A 20,167-nucleotide genomic window follows, 5' to 3' on the forward strand; every position below is an offset into this window, starting at 1 on the left:
GTTTTCCAGTTTATTATACTCTTCCATCCAGGACTTCCATCTGCAAAAATAAATGTCCTTCCTCCTTCCTCAACAACATCACATCCATCCTTCACAGCTACATCCAAGACTGAATTCTGAGAAATGTCCTTGCTCACAGGAGGTCTGTGATCTCCCCTTCTGCTGACAATTCCGCACGCCTTTCGTTTCCCTCACGTGACATCCAGCACGCCTGATCTAGGCACAGCCTGACTGGCATAGAAAGTGTGTCTTCTGGAGCTTGGGAGAGAGCTCTGTGGGGAAAGTGCTTGCCATAATAGCATGAGGGCCTGACTTCAGATCTCCAGGACTCTCATCAAAGCCATATGTGGCGACGTGTACCTGTAACCCCAGCACTGCGGTGGCGGCGGTAGGAGGATATCTAGGGCTATTAAAAGAAGACACCTAACGTTGATCTCTGGCCTCTACATGTGCATGTACGCACGTAACACACACACACACACACACACACACACACCTTCCCCATACCCTACACACAAAAATAATAATTAAAAAATAAAGATATTGTGGCCTTCCTAAGAACAAGCTCCTCTTCGCTTCTGTCATCTCTTTCATGCTGCAGGGCCACTAGACGAAAAGCTAACGGATGTCCCATCCATCAGTCTGAATAGAGAACTGTGTATTACCAGCAAATATATTCCCAGCTATCAATAGCAATTCGGCATGTGGCATGCTTCCTGTGAGTACACGTGGGCTCCAGAAAGAAGAAAGACCAGTCTGTGAGCACGGACCCTCGGCTTCTGGCCAGACGTAATAACTAATTAGGTCTGCAGCCAAACCCAGACGCCTCAATTTGCTCAAGTGTGAAATGAGCTATGCTGGCTCCGAGGATCCCTCAGGTCTTACCAGCGCTCCTTACTGTGGATCCGTGGACATTGTTAAAGTCTTTGAGCGAACAGGAAGCCCCGCGTTCCCTTACATATTTTATTAATCTGCTATTCCAACCACCCCCTCTTTCTTTCCACAGAGAGAATAAAAATACATTTTAGTCCAGCCCAAAGCCTGAGAGAAGGAATTTGTCGTCTGGGGTTGGGGAAACGGCTCAGTGGGCAAAGTACTTGCCTTGCAAATAAGAGGACCTGAGTTCAAATCCCCACAACTGGTTGGGTTTGGTGGTGCATGCCTGTAACTCAGCATGGGGAGGTGGAGACAGGTTCTCACTAGCTAGCTAGTCTACCTGCATCAGTGAGCTCTGGGCTCAATGGAGAGACCGTGTCTCAAAGAATAAGAGCATGGACAACTGAAAACAAAAACCTGAGGTGAGCCTCTGGCTTCTGCATGCATTGCACACACACCTGCACAAATGCATACCCACACACATATGAACACACATACACACATGCACACACATACAAAAATAAAACAAAAAGCAGCTTGTTTGAGTCTGGGGAGATGGCTCAGTCAATAAAGTGTTTGCCTTGCATGCATAAAGACCTGAATTCCATCCCCAGAATCTACTTTGAAAGCTGGGAAGGGTGATGTGTGCCTACAATCCCAGCACTGGGGAGACGGTTTATAACTCAGGATGACTGTGGCCAGCTGCAAGTTCAGTAAGAGACCATCTAAAAAATGGCAGGTGGCACCTGAGAGAAACAATCCCTGAAGTTTTCCCTGTGCTCCACACATACACACACATACATGTATGAACACACACGTAGGAAATGGTGTGTTTGCACACATATGCCTGTAGGAATAGACACTAACTTCACACCCCCCACCACCACACACACACACACACACACAAAAAAAAAAAAAAAAAAAAAACAGCAGAGAAGTGGGGGGAAAATTCAAAGCACAAAACTAGAATCCCATCAGCAGAGCCCCTGGAAATTCAATCTTCCCAGTATAAAGTTAGCCCTGGCACATGAGAGGCTTATTAGAAGGAAATGGGTCTTGCAGTCTGGAGGAGACATGTGATGTGTGCCTCCTTTTATTTTTTAATAGCAGCACTGGGTGTGGAATGGCTTGTAAAACCAGTGGAGACACGGGGCAGACGGGACAGCTCTGTGTCTGGCTCTCAACACCCATGGGCTCTGGCTCCACTTTTTCTCACATGCAAAGTGGGGACCACAGATCCAGTCTTGATGGACAGTGTGCTTTTCACTGGGATCTGTCCCCTTCGGGGGGGTTTGAAGTCTCTTGTGTTTCAGAGTTAGGTGAGCATGCTTGGGGTTTCGGTCTTCTATTCCATTTCCTCTCCCAGTCTCAAGTGACAAGTGCATAATCAGCCCCTTGTCTGACAATGTCACCATCTACAAGATGCCATCTCTAAGAGGCACAGAAGGGATATGCCCCCCCCCACTCCCTGTGATGGTAACAGAAGTCTCCCCACTGTTATGTGGAAAATGAAAGGAGACGCAATAGAACACATCTCCTGAGAGAAGGAATCCATTGGCTGTCTGTGGAGTGGTTCACAATCCAAATCTCCATTCCCATGGGGGTCTACATGAGTGAGCCCCTCCTCCCTGGGCTTGACACTCTTGGGCTTGACCAGACAAGGCTTTGGAAAGAAGTAATCTTCTTCTAGAGTCTACGACACTTCCTTCTCACTTTGCCAATAGCTCTTTTTGTTTGCATGTGTATGTGCGTAGCGTGCATAAGGATGTGTACATACTCTCATACGTGTGTAGAGGTGGGAGGGTGCACGTGCACAAATGTATGTGTATGCATATGGAGGCCAGAGGTGGACAGCAGCTGTCTTCCTTGATTGGCTTCTACATCTTCATTTTACTTTATTCTTTTGGTTTTTAGGAGGTAGGGTCTCACTCTAGCCTAGACTGACCTGGAACTTATTCTGTAGTCCCAAGCTGGTCTTGAACTCACAGAGATCCTCCTACCTCTGCCTTCCAAGTGCTGGGATTAAAGGCGTGTGGCACCACACTGTACTCATTTTTATTTTTTAAATTGTTTTGTTTATTTTTATGTATTTATTTATTTAAGAGTGACAGACAGAGAGAGAGAAAGAGGCAAAGAGAAAGAGAATGGGTGTGCCAGGGCCTCCAGCCACTGCAAACAAACTCCAGACACATACGCCCCCTTGTACATCTGTTTAACGTGTGTCCTGGGGAATCCAGCCTTGAACCGTGGTCCTTAGGCTTAACAGGCAAGTGCTTAACTGCTAAGCCATCTCTCCAGCCCTCATTTTTATTTTTGGCACAAGGACTTTCACTGAACCTGGAGCTAAGCCCCAGGGATCCCTCTGCTTCTGCTTCCCCAGCTCTGGGATTACAGATGAACACTGACCATATCTTTCAAAAAAAAAATATTTACTTGACAGGAGAAAGAGAGAGGGAGGGAGAAGGAAAGGGAGAATGGATCTCTTGCCATTACAAATAATTCCAGACACATGTGTCATTTTGTGGGTACAAGGGAAGTGAACCCAGGTCAGCAGACTTTGTAAGCAAGCACCTTTAACCACTAAGAAATTTCCCCAGCCCTCATACCTGGCTTTTGTGTGGGTGCTGGGGATCCAAGCCCAGGTCCAGCAAGCACTTTATCTACCTACCTATCTCCCCAGCCCAATATCTTTTTTCTTTAAAAATATTTACAACAAACACTAATACCCTTCACATCTATGAGTCTTCATAAAGACGCAGCCAAGGGGCTGGAGAGATGGCTCTTTGGGTAAAACACTTGCTGTGTACGCATAAGGTCAGAGTTGGGGCCCCTAGCACCCATGAAAATGCCAGGTGACCATGGTGACTGTTGGTAATCCCAGTACTTGAAGGGCAAACTGGTTACCTAGACAAGCTGAAGAAGTGAGCTCTGTGCTCAAGTGAGAAAACCTGTCTCAGTAAGCAAGGAGCAGAGTGACTGAGACACAAATGTCAATCTCTCCTCTATACGTACACATAGGTACATGCACAAGAATGCGTGTATGCACACACACCACATACATGAGCAAAAACAAACAAGTTAAGAAAGATATACCCAGGGCAGGGATGATGACCAAAGCCCATGTGGGACAGGGGCAGGCTCCTTACCCAGGCGTCGGGTGAATTCAGGCACCAGCCAAGGTTGAGTATTTGTCATTAACATTCTGGCTTTGAAGAACTGGCTGAAATTTACAACTTCAAAGTCACAATAAAGATCAATAATTTTTCTGTCTCAGTCTTTATTATATGCCAAAAAAAAAAAAAATCCATTCACTCTCCACAGAAGTGAACGCTTAGGAAGAATGGGAGTTTTCTCACTGCAGGGAGTGATGACTCTATGAATGACAAGAACACATTGTTTGGACACACATCACTGAGACATTTGAAAAATTGGAGGTATCCTGTCCAAGCAGGCTAGGGGAGGCAATCATTAAAAACCAATGCAGGGCTGGAGAGATGGCTTAGCGGTTAAGTGCTTGCCTGTGAAGCCTAAGGACCCCGGTTCAAGGCTCGGTCCCCCAGGTCCCACATTAGCCAGATGCACAAGGGGGTGCATGCGTCTGGAGTTCGTTTGCAGAGGCTGGAAGCCCTGGCGCGCCCATTCTCTCTCTCTCCCTCTATCTGTCTTTCTCTCTGTGTCTGTCGCTCTCAAATAAATAAATAAATAAAAATTTAAAAAAAAACAATGCAAATGGTCCAAAAAATATAAGACCCAAACCAAGGTTTTATTCAGAAGAAACAATAAGCTAAGGACTGAGCCAGTGATGAAAGAAATTTGCAAGAGCTTCTATATCTTCATTATGAAAGACCAAGGGTTGGGAGAGACAGCTCAGTGGGTAATGTGTTTAAGGACCCAAGTTCAGAGCCTACCACCTGTGTAAAATGTCAGGCATGGTAGTATGCACCTGCAATCCCAGCACTAGGGAGGTGGAGAGAGGGGGATCTCTGGGGTTCACTGGTTAGCTACTCTAATCCAATTAGTGAGCTCTGGGTTCAGTGTGAGAGACAATTAAAAAAAATAAGATGGATAGGCTGGAGAAACAGCTTAGCAGTTATGGTACTTGTCTGTGAAGCCTAAGGACCCAGGTTTGATTCCCCAGTACCCATGTAAGCCATATGCACAAGGTGGTACATGTGTCTGGAGTTTGTTGGCAATGGCTGAAGACCCTGGTGTACCCATTCACTCTCTGTCTGCCTCTTCTTTACCCCCCCCCTCTCTCCCTCACTCTTAAAAATATAAATATATAAAATAATTTTCAAAAAAGATGGAGAGTGATTAGGGAAGATGCACAACATTGCCCTCTGACCTCCACACACATGTTCATGTGTGGATGCTGGCATATCCCCCATACACATGCATATTGCACATATATACATATGCAAAAAAACAGTGTAAGTGGTCCAGGAAAATGATAGCTACAAACCTATTGGTCTTATTCAGAGGAAACAATAGGTAGGGACAATGCTAAAAGAAATATGGAAGGGTCTTTATCTTCTTGAAGATCAGCAAAGAAAGAGAATATTTAGAGATAATTAACACAGCCATCCATTCTACAATAATTAATACAGCCATCCATTCTACAAGCAGTTGCTGTTTGCTTATTATATGTCAGGGCCTGAACTAGGAGACAGAGTTATAAAAGAAGCTTCACAAGCTTTGAGAATGTAACATTCTGCATGCAGAAACAAAGATGACCAGATGCTCTTTGGCTAGGATAACAAGTGGGTAATACAGATGCACATGGAACCCTGTGATGGAGACACTCTGTGGAATGGTACTGTGTCAGTAGGGAGGCTCAACCCAGCACTGAGGCCAACAGCCCCAGAAGCAGCCTTCTCCCTTAGGGATCTCCACTCAGCCAAAACTGGATGACTATGCCACAGGTGAGGATTTCAGGGCCAGCAAGAGTGAAGCAAAGCTAGAGAGTTTATTTCTATAAGGGAGAAGGGTGGGAATTTAGAGAGAGACTAGACATCCAAGACATTTGTGCAGAAGGCTCAAAAGGAGGCATAGTATGAAGGAGTCTTTAAAATGGTGCACGCGCACGCGCGCACACACACACACACACACACACACACACACATGATTTTGTGCCTTCCTAAGTTATATTGCTCAAAGAGATTACAGGTGAACATCATCATGCCTGGCACGTTACGTGGGTCCTGGGGATTGAATTGAGATCCTCATGCTTGCAAGGAAAGCACTTTACCCACTGAGCCATCTTCCTGTGATGCGCTTTTTTTAAAAAAGATATTCATCTGCTGACATCCCCAGCACAACTTAAAGGTTCCAGTCCCGTCTCTACTCTTTGGCATTTATGGAGACAGGCAGAAAGATCTCTGGTGATCTGGTTACAGCAGGACCCCTGCAGAGGGGCTAGCTGGCTGTCCCTTCTTGAGCTCATTATTGCAAAATTAACCTGTTAGCACATTCGCGATCTACAGTGAGAATCCAGCATAGATAAAGGTTTCTATAAACACATAAGTCTGCAAAGTTCCAGAGGCCCCACGTTCACTTTGTCCAACCAGCATCTAGCCACAGGACCAGCCACCTATTAACCCTAGAAGCAGGTACAAGGCAGTGCTGAAGAGACGAGGTGCACCGTCCCAGTGTTCAAGATTGATAGCTCCCCAAAACAATGATCCCACTGTGCATCTCAGATGTCCCCAAGCTCCTGGCATATTTCATAGCCAAAGTCATTCTTAATTGAAAAACAAAGTCAACTTCTTCCCTTACTAGACTTCCAAAGGAAATTAGTTGATGAAGTTAGCCCAGCAGAGGTATCTCAAGTCATTAGTTGGTTAAAAAAAAAAAAAAAATTAACCCAGAGGTGTCTCTGGCCATGAAAACAAATCATTTCTGTCACAGACACGGTGACACAGGCAGTTAGGATGCTAAGGGACAAGATATGAAGGGTCGTTCCTGGCATCCCAGCACTTGGGAAGCTAAGACAGGAGGACTGAGAATCCCAGGCCAGACTGGGCCATAATCTGAGCTATTGCTCTGGTCAGCACCATTTTGCTGGGATAAACTTTGAAACCACACAACAGTTTATGGGAGGAAGGGATTTATTTGAAGCTTACAGATCCAGGGAAAGTTTCATGAATGGCAGAAGCTGACCCCCTTTCACAGATCCAAGCAGTGACAAGTCACCAAACAGCAGCACCAGACTACTCTGTACACATTTAGACTGGGATTAGATCTGCCCCAAACACACCTTAAGGCTGGACTCTGGCATCTGTCCCCAGCCAGGCAACTGGAAATTCAAGTTTTAATAAAACGCCTGAGCCAGGCTGGAGAGATGGCTTAGTGGTTAAGGTGCTTGCCTGCAAAGCCTAAGGAACTATGTTCAACTCTCTAGATCCCACATAAGCCAGACACGCAACGTGATGCAAGTGTACAAGGTCACACATGCACACAAGGAGGTGCACGTGTCTGCAGTTCAAGTGGCTGGAGGCCTTAGCATGCCAGTATTCTCTCTCTCTCTCTCTCTCTCTCTCTCTCACACACTGTCTCTCATAAAAAATAAAATAAAAAGTTAAAACACCTGAGTCTGCTGGGGGACATACATTCTTCCAACCTCCACATTCTGCCCTTGGCCCTCAATACACTCAAGACCATATGACCATATCACGTTGTAAATTGTGTTGAGTCTAACTTTAAAGGTTCCCGTAGTCTTTACCAAAGTTTAAGCCCCAAGACTCATCCGAGATTTCAGACTGTCCCTTAATTCTAAGTCCTGTAAAATCAAACAAGTTACATACTTTTAACAATATAATGGCAGAACTCAGACTACCCTGAATACCTTTAGGCTGGAATTAGTTCCACCTTGACCCCTAAACATGCCTCAATACTGGACCCTAGGGACTTCTCCCAATGGCGCCTCTTTCAGCCAGGCTGCTGGGAATCCAAGTTCATGAGACTTTGTCTTAACTCTAACCCTCAAAAACAAACAAACAACACCGAAACCAGACAGGACAGAATTCAGAGTTTGTCTGCTGTTTGCTGCTGGCTTTGTGCCTCCTTGTGGTGCTGGCTGTTTGGTTTTCTCTCTGCTTGGATTGTTGGATTGTCTGTTTCTAAATCTTATACTTCAAGACATTGAAGAGAAATTGATTTTTAGCATTTCAGGAAGGCTAAAGCTGATGGGAAATTCCCCCAGTGGTAAAAGAACCAGGCAGATTAGAATAGAAATTGACCATGGAGGCCCCTCCATGACCAGAGACTGGCTGATGCCCCTGGCAGAACTAAACGGAAATGGTTAGATTGGATTTGAATATGTATGAGGGAGAGTTGGGCTGGAGGGTCTTGGTGTAAAATGACAAGAGCAAAAATGCTCAGAGCCAGTGATTCAGAATATATGCTGAGGAGGGGGAGGAGAGAGACAGAGACCCCAGCACAGCAGCTCTCTGTTGCAATGGTCCCAGCTACACAATGCCTCTTGAAAAGCCAGCAGGGTATCTACCTCTCACAAGACCAGTTCTAACCCTGAGTAAGATACACTGAACTCTCGGGGTACAGTAGCTGACTCTTCTTTTAAAAAATTCCCCCAAAATGTATGAAGAAAAACCTCATCTGCAATTCACCAGTTAATCATAACTATTGCTAACACATAAGGGCATTTTATTCTCAAAATTTTAATACACAAATGTTCTTCATTAAGTTTAAGTTGTATTCTCTAAAAACCTCTATAACATTCTTTAAATCTTCCATACCAGTCACCATCTTGAAAAAAAACCCACTTTTTGATGGTTAATGAATATTCTAAAATATGGCTATAGCAAAAATGATTTCACCAACCCCTAACGTGTGACTTTTAGATAATGCCCAATTTTGAATAATGTTTATTGGAGATGTGTGTACAGAACTCATCATGTGGGGAGCTAGACGTGGTGACACACACATGTCATCTCAGCACTTGGGAAGTTGAGGCAGGAAGATTAGGAGTTCAAAGCCAGCCTGAGCTACATAGTTTGCAGTCAGCCTGAACTACAGTTAGACCCTGTCTCAAAGAAACTAACAAGTAATCACATGTGCTAGGCTACAGCTCGGTAACAGAACACCTGCTTAGCAAGTGGAAACCTGAGATTTGATCCACAGCACCATGAAAGAAAAAAGGGAAAGAGGTACTGAGGGAGGGAAAAAAGGAGGGCAAAGAAGCCAGGTGTGATGGCTCACACTTATAGTTCCAGCACTCAGGAGACTGAGGCAGGAGGATTGCAATGAGTTCGAGGACAGCATGAGCTACAGAGTGAGAATTTGTCTCAGAAAAGGGGGGCTAGAGAGATGGCTTAGTGGTCAAGCACTTGCATGTGAAACCTAAGGATCCCAGTTTGAGGCTTGACTCCCCAGGACCCACATAGGTCAGACGCACAAGGTGGTATGTGCATCTGGAGTTCATTTGCAGTAGCTGGAGGCCCTGATGCGCCCATTCTCTCCCTCTCTCTCTCTCTCTCTCTCTCTCTCTCTCTCTCTCTCTTTCTCTCTCTCTCTCTCTCTCTCTCCTCTCACTCTCTCTCTCTCTGTGCATGTATGTGTGTGTGTGTTGCTCTCAAATAAATAAAAATAAGTGCTAAAATAAAAAGGCTGGAGAGATGGCTCATCAGTTAAGGCACTTGACTGCAGAACAGAAAGATCCCGGTTTGATTCCCCAGTACCCATATAAACCAGATGCACAAAGTGTGCACGAATCTGGAGTTTGCTTGCAGAGGCAAGAGGTCATGGTGCTCCCATCCCCCTCTCTCCTCTGTCTCTCTCTGCTTGCAAATAAATAAATAAATAAATAAATAAATAAATAAATAAATAAAAGGAAGGAAGGAAGTGAGGGAAGGAGAGAGTTAGGGAAGGAAGAAGAAAGAATTTGTGATGGATATTTCCTGAAGATGTCTCCAGGGACTGGGTCACACAGGGTAGGCACGGAATGCTACAGAAACTCAGTGTCCCATGAAATCTAGCACTCACCCAACTATCACTCAGGCTTCTGCTCCTGAAGCCTATGATCCCGATCACTGCGAAGCCAGCCTCCAGGAAAGGTGTGCAATGCAGATTACAAAATCTCACCCTACCTATCTGTAGTCAGTTACTGGTAGCTGTGTGTGGTCTCAAAAATTACGTGGAAGGTTCCAGAAAATTCCAAGGGTTTGGGAGATGGCTGAGTGGATAAAAGAGTTGCTGCGCAAGTGTGGGTTTGGATTCCCAGGACCCATATAAAGCCAGACATCTGTAATTCCAGCCCTCCTGTGGTGAGATAAGAGGCGGAGACCGGAGACCCTCTGGTCAGCTAGCCTGGTGAAGGCAGCACTGACCAACAAGAGACCTGGTCTCAAGCCAGGTGGAAGGCAAGGATGGACACCTGAGGTTGTCCTCTGACCTCCACATGTATGCCAGGGCAAGCAAGTATGCACGCACACACGCACACACAAATATAAGAAAAATAATAAAGTGGAGAGCAATTACAGGAGACAGTCCCTGCCCTCCACACATGCATGCACACGTATGCATGAACACCCATACAAATATAAACATGCCCATCACACACACACACATGCATAGAGAAGAGAAGTTGGTGGAGCTGGCTACAACAGGGGAAGCTCTGCTGTATGCACAGGAATGAGCAGTGGGAAGTCATGGGCCGTGAAAGAACTCCACACTTGGCTCAGGACCTGGAGCTATGAAGGAGCTCAGGAGGGACTCAAACCCATGTCTGCAACAAGGATGTGAACTCAGTTGAGGAAGCTGAGGCCCAGAGAAGGATGAAGACAAGAAAGAAAGAAGGAGAGGGTTAAGCAGGGAGAAAGCAGCTCTCCTGACTTCCAAGTGAGGATCATGGAGGAAAGCCATTTTTGCACCGCACCAGAGGAGGAACCAGGTCCTTCCTCAGAGGCGTCCATTTCTCACACAGCAACAAGCACCTGCTCTGGGGAACTTGGGCCAACTGCCAGAGACAGAAAGTACAAATCACATTATTTAGCATCGACGGCAGGGTTGGATGTGCCCACAGGCAGCGTGTGGAGTGGAATTTAGCTGTGACTGTCACGGGAATAATCAATAGTTATTTTTTTAAATTAAATTACATTGTTTCTGAACTTTAAAAATATCCAAACAGCAGAGAATAATCAGTGTTGTGGTTTGAATGCAAAATGTCCCCCCATAGGTTCATGTCTTCAAATATTTGGTCTCCAGCTAGTGGTCCTATTTGGGAAGGTTGTGGAGCCTTTAGGAGATGGAGCCTTGCTGCAGGAAGTGGGTCACCGGGTGTGGGCCTTGAGGTTTAGTATTCTGGCCTCACTTCCTGTTCACCTGCTGTTCCCTGACTATGACTGCAATGTGATGAGCCACTTTCCCACTCTTACCACCACGGCTTCCCTGCTATGATGAAAATGCATCCCCTAGAAAGTGTAAGGCAAAATATCCTCTTTCCTTTAAAAATATTATTTATTTGCAAGCAGAGAGCAAGAGAGAGAGAGAGAGACAGGGAAAGAGAGATAGAGAATTGGTGCACCAGGGCCTCCAGCCACTGCAAATGAACTCCAAGTGCATGCACCATTGCATCTGCCTTTATATGGGTTCTGGGGAATCGAACTCGGGTCGTTATGCTTTGCAGACAAGTACCTTAACTACTAAAACATCTCTCCAGTCCCTCTTCCTTTTTTTATAAGCTGCTTCCTGTCAGTTATTTGGTCACAGCAATGAATCACTAACTCATACAGTCAGCATCCGAGAAAACAAAATTATTTGGTGGAGTTTTCATGGATACATAAGACACAGAAGAATAGACTTGAAGTTGCAGAAATAAATCAGGGACAAACTGAATAGAGAGAGGGGAAGTGTGTTCCTCAGGGGGGAAAAAAAACTCACAAGGAATAAGAATGTAGCTCAGTGGTATATTGGTGTCCTTGCATACATGAGGCCCTGGATTCCATCCCCAGCACCACGAAAAGCAAGCCATTCCTAAGGGCACACATCTCTCCTCCCAGCACTCAGGAAGCTGGAGCAGGGGAGTTGTGAGTTCTAGGCTAGCAAAGGCTACACAGAAAGACCTTGTTTCATACCCTCCCCATAAAAGCACATGATACCCACCTTGACAGAACTATCTACTTGACCATCCACCCATGTATTCCCAGAGAGATGCTACATCTTCAAAGAATAGAGAAAGGCCATCACCACTGTAGCTCCCACAGACCTACCAATCTTAACATGCACCCCTTGCTGAGGGAGAGACTTGCATCTGCAGGTTTCGAGCCTCCCAGCTGTACCTTCGGGCAGGCTGAGTCATTCTGTTACAAGTCCATATCATTCATTCTTCAAAACCATCTTCGATCAAAACAGCCTGGGTGGCTAAGACAGAAAGGCCTCAAAGACTTCATGCTCTGCTCATGAAATAAACAAATGGTACTTTAAAAAGCTCATGAAATCATCTGTCCATGGAGGCATAAGTGCCATGAGTTTGATACCAGCCTGGGTTAGAGAGTGAGATACATTAAAAAAAAAAAAAAAAAAAAAACACCTGCCCAGTTGGTCATGATACTGAGGCTCAAGACTAAGTGGAAAATGTGGGGAATTGAGTTTCTAATCCTGGGCTGGAGAGATGGCTTAGCAGTTAAGGCACTTGCCTGTAAATCCAAAGGACCCAGGTTTGATTCTCTATGACTCATATAAGCCAGAAGCACAAGGTGGTACATGCATCTGGAGTTTGTTTACAGCAATGGCCCTGGCATGCCATTCCCTGTCTGTCCATCTGTCTGTCTGTCTGTCTCTTTCCCTCTCAAATAAATAAAATCATTTAAATTAATATTTTTTTCAAAAGTCTCTAATCCAGGAAGGAATTCCCCTCTGCATGTTAATTTTCCATTTATCCTATAATCACCTTGCCATTTGTTTACTCACATGCAAAGGAACATAGCAGTTATAGCCCGAGTCTTTTTCCAAATATTTCTCACAAAATAGCCTGACTAGAATATATAGTGAGGAGCAAGGGCTATGGTGGTAGAGCACTGGTTTACCTAGAAAACCCCAGTGAGGGGCTGGGGCGTGGCTCGGTGGTAGAACACCTGCCTAGTACCCCCCAGTTAGAGGCTGGGACTGTGGCTCAGTGGTAGAGCTCCTGCCTAGAACCCTCAGTGAGGGGTGGGGGGCGGGGCTCAGTGGTAGAGCTCCTGCCTAGAATCCCCCAGTGAGGGGCTGGGAGTGTGGCTCAGTGGTAGAGCTCCTGCCTAGAATCCCCCAGTGAGGGGCTGGGGGTGTGGCTCAGTGGTAGGGCTCCTGCTTAGAATCCCCCAGTGAGGGGCTGGGGGTGTGGCTCAGTGGTAGGGCTCCTGCCTAGAATCCCCCAGTGAGGGGCTGGGGGTGTGGCTCAGTGGTAGAGCTCCTGCCTAGAATCCCCCAGTGAGGGGGCTGGGGGTGTGGCTCAGTGGTAGAGCTCCTGCCTAGAATTCCCCAGTGAGGGGCTGGGGGCGTGGCTCAGTGGTAGAGCACTTACCAAAAATCCCACAGGGAAAGGTTGGGGTGTTGCTCAATGGTAGAGCTCCTGTCTAGAAACCCCAGTGAGGAGCTTAGGATGTCCCTTGGTAGAACAGGGGACTTGCAACAGCTCCCACCACACCTCACTTATATAAAAGTCGTGCACACCAGCCCTCCCTTTCATCCTGGTCACATTATTTCCAGTCTACTCCACCTCCTGAGACTTGTAAAAGGTTGGCTATGAACGACATTGTTCTTCACTGCAGGCTGCATTAATATCCTATTATCGATAGAAAGCAATTTATTTGCTTAAAATGGCCAATTCTCTCATTTTGTTTTAACATGCTGGTTCTCTGGCGAAATAAGTCTGCCCCTTTGAAAAGACTATTTTCAAAGCCCCACATGGGCTCAAGCCTGAGAAATAAATCTGAAATCAGCCAAGGCAGGCTGACCTCATCCTGTCCTCCAATATTGAAAGGGCAGCTCAGAAAAGGGAAATAATTGCTTTAGGAATCCTATCCAGAAACTTAATCCCAAACAAGTCACAAGAGACAGGGCCAACTACTGCAGAACACACATCCACATGCATACACTCAGAGGAACCATTCCAGATTCTTGTAAATAGGAGATCATCCAGGAATCTGAGACCTATACCCTCTGTGCAAAAAAATTTTTGGTGTTTTTGAGATAGAATCTCACTCTGTAGCCCAGGCTGGCCTAGAACTGACTATGTAGTCTAGACTGGCCTTGAATTCAAGGCAATCCTCCTGTTGCAGCCTCTTGAGTGCTGGGATTGCAGGCTGAATACTACAGACTGCTTTTCCTGTTTGTTTTTGGGTCGAAGTGTTGAATGGTGTGATAAAAATGCTGTTGTACCCAGGATGGTGGTACACACCTGTAATTCTAGCACTCGGGAGGCTGAGGCAAGAGGGTAGCCAGACCTGTGCTCAAATAATTAATAATAATAATAATGAAATAATACAAGGCAGAAAGGCAACATTATAAACCATTAAAGAAATGCATTATTCAGTACACAGGTGAAATAATCTAAGAAATTGGAAAAAAATAGGATGAAACAGTGCATCAGCCTATACACCAAAAATCTATGTTTCAGAAGGTAAAAAGTAGAAGAAATGCAATAATTAGCCAACAAATAATAATGTTCTTGTATATTTTAAAAAGTAACAGGCCTGAAAGAGTTCTTGCTGATATGTATGAGGTCCTGGAGGGGCAGAAAGACAGAGACAGAGAAAGAGAAGAAGGAAGAAAGGGAGAATGAGTAAGAAAAGAAGATAGCAGAGGAAAGAAGGGAGCAGAGACTGAAAGAAGAGGAGAGAGGAGAGAAGGAAAGAGAAGAGGGAAGAAAAAGGAAAGACGAGAAAAGATCACTGGAGTGCAATGCTGGCTGCTCAATGTTTATGCTTTCTCTCTGCTTTTGAGTAGGCTTGGCCTATAATAAAGACATTGTTAGAAAGCTGAAGAGATGGCTTAGCGGTTAAGGCATTTGCCTGCAAAGCCAAAGGACCCAGGTTCAATTCCCTAGGACTTACATTAGCCAAATGCACAAGGGGGTACACGTATCTGGAGTTCCTTTGCAGTGGCTGGAGGCCCTGGTGCACCCATTCTCTCTCTCTTTCTCTCTCTCCCTCTCTATCTCTCTCCCTCTTTCTTTGTCAAATAAATAAATAAATAATAATAAACATTAAAGAGAAAAGCTATTGTTAGAGAGTCTGACTTTTTGACCATGCAGTTCTACTAGTAGTTCAGCCTAATGAATAGGAAGTGTATACAAACACTTATTTCTAAAGATATTTATCACAACCTATTGATAAGAACAAGAATTTTAAAAGCCACAAAGAACAGATGATAGTTAGATACAGCACATTAATTTATTCCATTGAAAGTGGGAGCGCAGTGGTTTATATTGTCAACTTGACAAGATCTAGGATCACTTATGAGAGATGTATGGTTAGCTTCTGTGCACGACCGGTGAGGAATTATCTTGATTAGGTTAATTGAGGTGAGAAGACCCACCATAACTGTAGGTGGCACCACTCTGTGGGCTGTAATACAGGCAGAGAGCTAGCTGTCTGAGCATCAGCAGTCATCCCTCTCTGCTTCCCTGTGGACTGAACGTGAGCAGCTGCCTCAAGCTCTTGTCACCATGCCTTCCCCATGATGATGGACTATAAGCTGGAACTGAAAGCTTCCCTCCCTTAAACTGGTATGTATGTGTGAGTGTGTGTGTGTGTGTGTTTTTTTTTTTTTTTTCTGGCAACAAGAATGTAACCAAGACAAGTAGAAAGGTAAGAAAGTGGTCTGGATACTCATATAACTTCAGCGTATGACTAGAATGACTCTTCCAATACTTCGCAAAGATGTAAATGTGTATACAAACTAAGAATGAAACCATGCTTCACACCTTATACCCAAACACATTCTAGAAAAAAAAAAAATCAAGGATTAAAAATATAAAAAGGGGCTGGGCGTGGTGGCACACGCCTTTCGTCCCAGTGCTCAGGAGGCAGAGGTGGGAGGATTGCCGAGAGTTCAAGGCCACCCTGAGACTACATAGTGAATTTAAGGTCAGCCTGAGCTAGAATGAGACCTTGCCTCAAAAATCATATATATATGGTCATAATTCTAAGTTTTTTTATGAATCTCATGAGTGGATGAGGTTGTAGGGACCAAACTTGAAAAGCTACAGCAGAAAAGGCAAATAAATTCTGTGTAAGTTTTAAAAGTTTTTCATGGCAAAATTTTGTAAGCTTAACAAAAATAGAAATAAAATTATCTTTTGTAACCCAAAAAGGAGCTAATTTTACTCATAATTTTAAAAATGGTCAGTTGGGGGCTGGAGAGATGGCTTAGTGGTTAAATGCTTGCCTGTGAAGCCTAAGGACCCCGGTTCGAGGCTTGATTCCCCAGGACCCACATCAGCCAGATGCACAAGGGGGTGCACGCATCTGGAGTTCATGTGCAGTGGCTGGAGGCCCTGGCGCACCCGTTCTCTCTCTCTCTCTCTCTGCCTCTTTCTCCCTCTGTCACTTTCCAACAAATAAATAAATTTTTTTAAAAAAATGTTCAGTTGGGTAAGGCAGCTATACCTATCATCACAGCACTGGAGAGGCTGAGGCAGGAGGATCAGGAGTTCAAAGAGAGCCTGGGCTACTTATAAGACTTTACCTCAAAAAAAGGGGAGGAGCAAGCTAACAGAGCACTTGTCTAACATGTGGAAGACCCTGGGTTCAATCGTCAGCACCACAAAACCAAAAGCAAGATTCCTGTGTAGAGAACAAAATGGCCAACATAACCTAATGAAAGAAAAACTTCAGAAAGAGCACATGAGCCATCAGGTCCCAGGACAGGAATTCCAAATGGCTCTTAAACATAAATAGCAACATTCATCCCAAAATGTAATCAGAAAAAAAATATAAATGAAAAGTCGCTTGGTGAAAACTGTGTTACCTGCAAGGCAGGTCAAAATTAAGAAATCTGATAGCGCACACAGACATGAAGCTGGGTGAGACTGCTTCAGACACAAGTGGAGGGAATATGAACCAGAGTAAACTCTTTGAAGGCAATTTGGCAATCTATAGTCAGATTACAAACACGTTTTTTCTTTTCTTAAAAATTTATTTATTTATAAATACATTTTAATGAACGAATCCCACATTTCACAATGTAGCCCACAAATATCATTGCATACATATAAAATAATATATAAGCCAGATTAATATTTGCTCACAGAGAAAAAAACAGAGGCAATATTAAAGAATTATTACTTGTTAAATGTGATATAGGTTTTTTTCTTTTTCTGAGGTAAGGTCTTGCTCTAGCCTAGGCTGACCTAGAATTAATTTTCTATGGAGTCTCAGGGTGGCCTCGAACTCACAGCGATCCTCCTACCTCTGCCTCTTAAGTACTGAGATTAAAGTTTCACGACACCACACCTGGCTTGGCATTCACACACACACACACACACACACACACACACACACACACACACACACATAGAGAGAGAGAGAACTTCTATACTTATAGACAACAAACCATGGTATTTCCCTCCCCTCCCCTCCTCCACTTTCCCCTTCATAACTCTGCTCTCTGTCATATCCCCTCCCTCTCTCCAGTAGACTCTCTTTTAATGTCATTATCTTGTTCTCCTATTATGAGGGTCTCGCGTGGGTCTTGCTAGGCACTGAGAGGTCTTGGATATCAAGGCCAACTTCTGTCTGGACAGTTGTATGTAAGGAGCAGTACCCTTCCTTTGGCTCTTACATTCTTTCCGCTACCTCTTCTTCAAGGGACCCTGAGCCTTGGAGGGTGTGAGATGTTTCAGTGCTGGACACTCCTCCATCCCTTCTTCTCAGCACTACGTTGTGGCATTCCTTTTTAATCTTCATGCATATGTTCATGTGTGGGAGTGCAGGTGTGTGAACAACATGGTGCATGTGTGGAGGTCAGAGGACAACCTCAGGTACTTGTGCTTGCCCTCCACTTTGTTGGAGGCAGGGTCTCTTCTTCACTACTGGGTTCAACAGGCTAGCTGACCCATGACCTTCTGGGGCTTTCTCTCATCTCATCACTGGAGCACTGGGATTACAGATGTTCGTGCTACCTCACCTGGCTTTATGTTGAGTTCCTCAGAGCGCAAACTCAGGGCGTCGCCCTTGTATAACATGGGCTTTTCCCACTAAGCCATCTCCCTAGCCAATACCAGTATTCTTAATATCCTTATATATTTGGAGGCACATGCTAAAATGATTCCACACACGATGATAAAATGTCTAGGACTTGGTTAAAAATAAGGAGGAAGAAGGTTGCCAGATGGGGTATAGCTGAAGGTTGGTCACAAAGTTAAAACTAGGTCATGTCCCTAGGCATTCATAATACTTGGATTTTTCTATAATAAAAGCTTGACAATTAAAAAAGATTAGAATCAACTTAAATACCCCTTCACAGAAAACTGGCTAAATAAATATAAATTATAGTACACTCAAGGGATTAAAGTGGGTGCAGCTCTGAGAAGAATAAATTCTTTATTCTTCAGTGTAGTTTGCTGTACATGATAATACTGAAAAAGCTGTGTGTATGTGCATGAAGAAGCCACCATGACTGGGAAAAAAAAAAAACCTACATGCTAGTTACATATCTTGTCACTGGTTTACAAAATCCTTGAAAAAGAAACAGATTGATTTTGGTTCGTACTTCCAAAGGAAAGACTGCATCATGGCACTGTGACTGGGGGAAATTAAGAACAGCTTAGTCACATCTTGGTGGATCAGGAAGCAGAGAACTAAAGCAGGAGCCGGAAGTGGGTATCCCCTTCAAGGCTGACCACCCCACCACAGTGATCCTTTTGGCTAGCTAGGCCACAGTTCCAAAGATTCCCCAACCTCCCAAAAAAGCACAATGATCTGGGGACCAAGTGTTCAGACACAAGAGCCTGCGAGGGATATTTCATATTCAAACCATAAGTACACACTTGCTTTCGAGGGTATAGACCGTCTATAGATAGATGCATAAAAAGTGCATATTCACAGGGCTGGGAAGATGGCTCAATGGGAAAAGTACTTGTCACATACACATGAGGGCCTGAGTTCAGATTCCCAGCACCTACATAAAAGCCATGTGTGTCAACTTACACCTGTAATACAAGCACTGGTAAGGTGAAGACAACAGGATCTCTAAGGCTCACTAGGCCAGCGAGTCCATGCAAATTGTGACCTCCATTTTCAGTGAGAGACTCTGTCTCCAAAGAATATAAAGTGGGGCTGGAGAGATGGCTTAGCAGTTAAGCGCTTGCCTGTGAAGCCTAAGGACCCTGGTTCGAGGCTCGGTTCCCCAGGTCCCACATTAGCCAGATGCACAAGGGGGCGCACGCATCTGGAGTTCGTTTGCAGAGGCTGGAGGCCCTGGCGCACCCATTCTCTCTCTCTCCCTCTGTCTGTCTTTCTCTCTGTGTCTGTCGCTCTCAAATAAATAAATAAAATTAAAAAAAAATAAAGTGGAGGGATGGCTCAGCAGTTAAGGTGTTTGCCTGCAAAGCCAAAGGACCCAGATTGAATTCCCCAGGACCCACATTAGCCAGATGCAAAGGGGGTGCACATATCTGCCTGGGTAATGGGGATCTGAACTCAGATTCTCATGCTCATGAGGCAAGCACTTTATAGGGTAAGCCATTTCTCCAACCCCAAAAGTGTATGTTTCCACATGAGGTTAAGAGAAATAAGTCAGATAATGAGAAATGTTCTCACTTATATAATATAGAAGTCTTAAAAGGAGGAGGTTGGTTTTATAGAATAGTACCTAGCTCTGCCTGGAAGCGTGTCAAGAGAGCGCACATGGGGAGAGGATGATTAATGAGGACCAGTGTGCAGTGGGGCAGTAGGAATGACTTCTAATATTCTTTGTAGTAAGGTACCTAGAATTGACAACAACTAATTACACACTTCAAAACACTAGCAGGGAGCATTCCAAAATTCCCCAACACAAATGATCATTATGCATTCTATACAAGGGCTCAAATAACACAGTGTACCTCATAAATATGTAAAATTACATGTATTCATCAAAAGTAAGGAAAACAACAGGGCCTGGTGGTATAGACCTGACATCCCAATTACTCAAGAAACTGAAACAGTAGGGATCTCGAGTTCAAGGCCTGCCTGGGCTACAAGAAAGAGTGAGGTCAGGCTAGGCAACTTACTGAAACCCTGTCTTGAAATGAAAAGTAAAAAGAGGTCTGAGGATGTGGGTCAGTGGTAGAGAACTTGCCTAGTTTGTTTAA

At 44.6% G+C, this 20,167-nt stretch overlaps 1 protein-coding gene across 1 annotated transcript in view; it reads right to left on the reverse strand.

Annotated features, from left to right (window-relative positions):
- The window catches only part of Caln1 (calneuron 1), a 471,181-nt gene that overhangs the window by 280,356 nt on the left and 170,658 nt on the right, over positions 1 to 20,167 (reverse strand). The gene's annotated exons all lie outside the window — the stretch shown is intronic.

This window comes from Jaculus jaculus, chromosome 2 (genome assembly GCF_020740685.1).
Source record: "Jaculus jaculus isolate mJacJac1 chromosome 2, mJacJac1.mat.Y.cur, whole genome shotgun sequence".
Lineage (NCBI taxonomy): Eukaryota > Metazoa > Chordata > Mammalia > Rodentia > Dipodidae > Jaculus > Jaculus jaculus.